The 7,500-nt window shown below is 37.1% G+C and overlaps 1 protein-coding gene across 2 annotated transcripts in view; it reads right to left on the bottom strand.

Annotated features, from left to right (window-relative positions):
* Nucleotides 1–7,500, bottom strand: part of LOC143024271 (lactadherin-like) — a 944,392-nt gene that overhangs the window by 594,999 nt on the left and 341,893 nt on the right. The gene's annotated exons all lie outside the window — the stretch shown is intronic.

The raw sequence follows: 7,500 nt of genomic DNA on the forward strand, positions 1-7,500 counted from the left end.
TTAATCAGAAATATATGTATATTTTTTACATTCATAAGCAGCTCATTGTTGCTATTTTTTCTGCAAGTTTGGTCTGAAACGAATGTACGATTTTGTCTGTGTCTAAAGTTGCAGTTGGATTTTAGTTCCCAAGTAGACCGAAGCACGTTTGTGTACTGCAGTTTCCCCATGTTTTTTGTTTTGTTTTTTAGGCGACCCCCAACATGGTTCTCACAATATGACCGCGACCCCCCTAATCTATTGTGAGGTTATGAAAGACAAAATTAACATAATTGAATTTTATTATAGCAATACGAATTTAAAGATTTAGCATACAAGATGTCTTGGTGACCCCAGGAAAAACGCTTGGTAACCCCAGGGTTAGGAAACAGTGGCTTACAGTTGCGCATGAAACTACATGTGAAATGTACAAAGATATGAAAATTTTGAGTGCCCCGCGCCTGAAAGTTCAATTTGGCCAATTGGATATCGAATCTACTATATATATATGTATGTGTGTATATATGTATATACATATATATGTTGAGACATTATGACAGGTTTGATGAAGGTGGAAGAGAAAGACACGGGTCTAGGCCCGAGTTTATTCCTGACCGCTAAAAGCGAAACTGATCAGGAATAAGCTCGGCTCTAGACCCGTGTCTTTCTCTTCCACATTCCTCATATATATATATATATATATATATTATATATATATATATATATATATATATATATATATATATATATATATATATATATGAGTGGGAAGTTTAATGCCCGACGTTTCGGTTCTAGTCCTAGGATCGTCTTCAGGGGTGTGAAGATATACAGACTTTTTTTTTATTCGGTAGATAATGTTTATCTACACACGGGCCTTTCTCCATTCGGAGGCCCGTAAGTGTTGAGCCGCTCTGTGTTCAGCTACTCCGGCGTTTTTGTAGTTATCTGGGCGGAGGGTGTCCGACCAGGATGTGGGCGAGCCGTTCTATGTTTTCGGTGATGTTGTAAACTATGTCGGTTCCAGTCTTCCAAGCTTCGGATATACAGAGATCAAAAGAGCTTGTTATACTGGCCGTGGTTGGAGTTGGGAGAGGTATTCCGCACTGCCGAAGCTGTCCGGTTCCCCCTCCTCTTCCAGTCGCTACGAGTACTGGACGACTGGACCATCTTACATACCCAATTGTACATAAAGTATCTCATATACATTTAATTTATAAAGAATAAATAAAATGAAATAAAATAAAATAAAATAAAATAAAATAAAATAAAATAAAATAAGATAAAATAAAATAAAATAAAATAAAAATAAAATGAAAATAAAATGCCGCTTATGCAACAATTGAAAAAAGTGGACTACGCACTTGCACGAAAAGGAAATAAATTAAATCTTGTTCATCCACACTGTGACCTTTGTTCACCTTGTCCTCTCTCACTCACGTAGTTCAAAATAATGCCACTTTATTTTGTGTCTGTCTTTGTGTTTCTAGCGCCCAGGTATATTGTATTTAAGTCTATACACCTGTTTACGCTAACTTCTTTTGTCGTCCACGCTTCTAAGAGTAATCTCCTTTTCTTCGAGTTGTCTCTATGTACCACTGTGGCTCCTTCCCAGTCAATGTTGTGCTGTAGTTCGTTCATGTGTTTATAAAGTGCTGAGGCTGCATCTTTCGTTTTACTGCCCGTTTATGTTCCTCAATTCTAGTGGCGAGTTTCTTCTGTGTTTGTCTTATATAATCTGCATCATAATCCAAACAGCCAATACGGTACACTACACCCGGTGAGGGCAAAAAAAAGGCAACTACGTGTCGTTTTCCGAGCCAACGGTTTTACAAATCGGACCGTACGGAAATGAACGAGGACACGACGCACCGGGACACAATCCCCTCACACAGGACACAAGGTCACAATTCCGTACATTAAAGGTGCATCAGATGTAACGGCCAGGATACTCCGGGACAGGAACATACAGGTAGGCCTAGCACATAAACCACGCAACACTTTGCATCACAACCTCATCAGGGTCAAGGACATGGAAGCACCCACTCAGCAGGCGGGTCCTCGGAAGAATGTAGTTAGCGATGATTTAATATATCTGATTATGTTTGTTAGGCCGGCTGGAGTCCCCATGAGGCCTAGATTACATGAAGGGATGAAGAAGATGGCAGCGTCTGGGCTAAGTTTAATTTCACTTTATATTAACGGATCTCTTTCACTCTCTCTCTCTCTCTCTCTCTCTCTCTCTCTCTCTCTTTCTCTCTTTCTCTGTGGTAACACTGCTCCTTTTCGAAATGTATATTTTCGATTTTAAGACACTAATCTTAGGTACATTAATCTTGATAATAAGCAGGTCGGTGAATAAATAATCTATTGAGATTTTGCGTTTTCATGGAAATGCAAGGGTGACTTTTTTTACCATCAACCAGAAAGTGGTTGTTAAGAATGCATGTACAAGACTTTGTCGAGTCTGAATATCTACTATAATAAAATAGTAGCTTCTGTCTGTCTGTCTGTCTGTTTGTTTGTTTGTTCACGAACTCCTCCTAGGGTTTTGGAGATAGACTCCCATAACCATATATATTCTGATACCCTATCACTCCAGGTACTTGGATAACTATATTTCATTTCCAAAAATATATATATCATTATCGCTAGGGATAAGAGTTAAAAGGGTATGGTGTGGTAACACGCCATTACTGTAGTGTCCCCTTAACACGAATGTCATTTTGTGATAAAAATTACTATATTGTATGTGTTCATAAATATTATCTATATTTGTTAAATTAATGTTGCCACAAACTATGATAGCCTTTGTAAGGAGAAAACATGTAAACGTAAAATGATTGTATAATCTTATCAAATGTTTAAATATTGGTTATTTTTATTTTTGTTTTTCGCGGGCGGTAATATTCGAGTTCATAGAAGAAAAAAAAAAAAAAAAAAAAAAACGTATAGACTGAACATCACACCAGGCTTATTGACCGCCTTATGGGTCGATAGACTTAAAAAAAAAAGAAAAAAATTACCCTGAAATTCTTCATTAGAGAAAAGAATGAACAGTTAACTATATGCCCTTATTAGGTTGAAAAAAAAAATAAACTTTGAATTGCTATTTTACAAATACTGTCATAAACAAAAAGAAAATGATCAACTTTTGATTTGTTATTTTTGCGAAATTCATTTAAAAAAACAATAATTTAATTTTGATTTCATACATTAAAAAAAAAATACTTATTACATTTTTCATGCGTTACATTTTCCATCGAGTTATATTGATACGTGTAACTTTTCTACACAAATTCTATAGAAATGAAAATAATCATCATTTGCCCGCAGCAACAAGAAAAGAAAAATAATAATAATGTAATTTTTAATTGATACATTAAAAATACTGTTTTCACATATTTCATGCGAACATTTTCCATTGAGTTATATTGATACGTGTGACTTTTCTCCACAAATTCTATCAAATTTAAATAATCAGCATTTGCCCGCAGCAACGGGCGGGTAATTTGGCTAGTGTATATGTATATACATATATATATCTATATATATATATATATATATACATATAAATGTATATATATATATATATACATGTATATATATATATGTATATATATATACATATAAATGTATGTATATATATATATATATACATATATGTGTACGCACACACACACACACACACACACACACACACACACACACACACACACACACACACACACACACACACACACACACACACACACATACACACACATACACAAACATACAAGTCCATCTGCTAAGTGGTCTTAGTTTGGTTCCAGCTTATGGCTTAAAATCGGCACAGCATTATAAGCCGGTACCCGTACTTTGGAGCAAGGAGTTGTATACATAAATGTGTGCGGGGGTGGTGGTGTTTTTACGTGTATGTATGTGTGTGTGTGTGTGTGTGTGTGTGTGTGTGTGTGTGTGTGTGTGTGTGTGTGTGTGTGTGTGTGTGTGTGTGTGTGTGTGTGTGTGTGTGTGTGTGTGTGTGTGTGTGTGTGTGTGTGTGTGTGTGTGTGTATACGGTCACAGCAAAAGCCGTATGTGAGGTCTGTGTTCTTATGTCAGACACATGCATACACACAAACACACAAACCCAGATGGTCAGTATAATGATCATATTAATGCTAATGGTAGATGTTTCAATTATGTCTTACAGAAACCGGTAAGCCTCAAAGGCATAAGAAGTTATCATTATTGATCCTCACGTTTTTGTGGTTAAACTAATTGTCTTAATCTAACTAACGCCAGATAATGGTAACGACCTTCAGAGAAGCCTCAGGGACACTTGGGCTTATTTTACACGCATCGACTTTTTTCTCTCCGCCGTCCACGGCACGACGTCGTGTTCTCAAATAGCTTTCACACGTCATGACCATGATCACGTGTGAAAGCGTTTGATAGACACACATGGTTATTTGAAGGCACGACGTCGTGCCGCGGACGGCTTACGGTGAAAAGTCGATACATATAAAATAAGCCAGACCCTAAGCTCAAATTGAAGTACAGTTTGAATTTCTTTTACTTGAAATATTTTTAGATACACTACCTGAGCATCTCACGTGAGAGAAAAGTTTAAATTGTACTTCAATTCAGCAACATGAAGTCTGCCTTTTGGTCTGTGCTGTGCCGCCTGTGTCGACTGTGTCGCCTGTGTCGCTTAGGTTTAGTCTCAAACCCAAGTGAGTGTTCCCCAACCAAATCCCAGTTACATCTTATGTTCCCCACCCATCCCCTCTTTTCTCCCTCGTTTCTGTCATTTCCTCTCGTAATTCCCCCTTTTTCCTCTTCCTCCTCCCCCTCCTCCTCTCTGACGTCACCCAGGCACCCCAGGAAGGATATTGGCGATGACACGGAAATTAAAGAAAAATATTTTGAATTGCGCGGAGCGCTGTGATGGCATTGGAAGTGAGTTTCGTGAATGTGTGTATGTGCGTGTGTGTGTGTGCGTGTGTGTGTGTGTGTGTGTGTATGTGTGTGCGTGTGCGTGCGTGCGTGCGTGCGTGTGTGAGTGTGTGTGTGTGCATGTGTGTGTGTGTGTGTGTGCATGTGTGTGTGTGTGTGTGTGTGTGTGTGTGTGTGTGTGTGTGTGTGTGTGTTTGTGTGTGTGTGTGTGTGTGTGTGTGTGTGTGTTTGTGTGTGTGTGTGTGCGTGTGTGTGTGTGTGTGTGTGTGTGTGTGTGTTTGTGTGTGTGTGTGCGTGTGTGTGTGTGTGTGTGTGTGTGTGTGTGTGTGTGTGTGTGTGTGTGTGTGTGTGAGTGTGTGTGTGTGTGTGTGTGTGTGTGTGTGTGTGTGTGTGTGTGTGTGTGTGTGTGTGTGTGTGTGTGTGTGTGTGTGTGTGTGTGTGTGTGTGTGTGTGTGTGTGCGCGCGCACATAAATGCGTTCCCTTCTCGACACGTGTGTTTGGGCATGTGTTAACATACACCTATATCCACATATAGAAGCAACAAATAACTCACCTTGCCAAATATATACATGGTAACTCTAATACTTATGTCTGTTGCATTTTAATGGTCACCTTCCGTTGTTAGAACTATATGGCTTTGTCAGCGGTAGTATTTAATTAAGTGGATAACTTCTGGGGGGTATACAACGAAACAAAACATAGGAATTGATAATACAAGTGATTTTTTTTTTTTATAAAATTTCTTATGAGTATTTCAAAGACTGTTAAGGTGGTGGGACACTAAGGTAGCATTCTATTTCCTTTGTCTACTTCGTTTGATTAGAAACGACTTTGGTTACAATATTGTAGACTTCCGTAAGAACATATCGACAATGCGTCTCAAATTCACATAGCTTCTTCTTTTGTTTCGTCATTCAGTTTCTCATTATATGACTCAAGAATTATTTGACATTTGGAAATTTGAAAGACCAAAGTCGTTTCTACTGAAACGAAATAGCAACAGCAAGTAGCATGCTTGTGAGAAATATCTAGTGTGCGGCCACATTTGCATTGATGCGGGAAAATTTCTCCTTTTTGGCTGCTTACAAGCAATTCCATTCACCTGCCTGGAATCTCCTGGATTCTGGAAAGGTTGCAGCCTTCCTTGATGAGACTTTCGCGTCCCGCGTAACATTTCACTTTCCGTTGCAGCTGAGACCGAGTTTTATTATTCACCCGCCTAGCACCCACATCTCGAGAGGGAGCTAAGGTCATATTTTGCATTAACTAGAGGCGTAAGGCATTATCACGAAAGTTCAGGCTGTCTTGTCATTTGCTCTTGAGAGAAAAAATTTCGCCAAGACTCAAAGAATTCACTGGGATTGGCAGACTGTCTTAAGCTGTGAAAAGAGCGTGAGAAATAATATGAATAAGATAAAAATACCTCGTGTCTTCGGAAAATGTCAGATTACTGTGTGGTGAGATCTTGCAACCCTCCAACGGGAATGCCTATTATCATATTTTATTTTGCATTTATTTTTTCCATCATAAAATGCTCCACTACATATGGTTACAAACACGAAATATATATATATACAGTATATATAGATATATATATATATATATATATATATATATCTATGTCTATATATCTAGATATATATATATAGATATGTATATATATGCATATACATATGTATGTATGTGTATGTATATATATATATACACATGTATATATATATATATGTAAGTATATATATATATATATATATATATATATATATATTTATATATATATATATATATGAGAAATGAAGAACAAAATCCACCGTTGACCAGAAGGAAATCTATGCATTCTATCTATGCATTCAACTAGTTGACTCTTAATATCACGAAGTTATTAAAAGACATTCTTTTGACTGTTGTCTTCTATTTCTTTAATACTTACGTCGTTGAAACCTTTCAATACACTGACAAAACAAGTAAAGAACGAAATCCGTCGCTCACAGGGACACCTCAAGGAATCATACCTGAAAAGACAAAAAGAAGATATTCTTGTAGCTGTACCAAAATAACTAGTTTGTATTTTTTCTACCTCCTATAACATTAAAAGATATGTAGAATTATTCAGTGAATATCTTTAAATGTGTCGAAATCACCCATTTTGTACAAATTGTCTAATTACAAATATCCTGATAAGAAGTATTGTTTATTCTATCATATATCAAACCTTCTGAGTACCTTCACCTCTTTTGTCAAATGCTTCCTCTGTTTTGGAAGACATTTCAAGTATAAACCTTATGAAATCTATCATGATTATGAATGTCTACCAAGCCCTTCCTTCAACATGCATTGGTATGAAGACTATGAAGCCTCAATCTAGACTGAGAGGACACAGGTACACAAGAACACTCAAAAATCATGCAATATCCTCCCACGACTAAGAAAGAACCTGATAGTCTTAGAGAATAACAACATATTTTTAGAAACGTATTTTGACCCTAAATGACTATGAATGGTGAGGACACCATACACAAAGGAATATAAATGAAATCAAAATATTTCTTTCCTTAAAGGGAGAGCAATTCCCTATAAGCTTT

This window comes from Oratosquilla oratoria, chromosome 4, assembly GCF_046742065.1.
Source record: "Oratosquilla oratoria isolate Oo_2021 chromosome 4, ASM4674206v1, whole genome shotgun sequence".
Classification (NCBI taxonomy): domain Eukaryota; kingdom Metazoa; phylum Arthropoda; class Malacostraca; order Stomatopoda; family Squillidae; genus Oratosquilla; species Oratosquilla oratoria.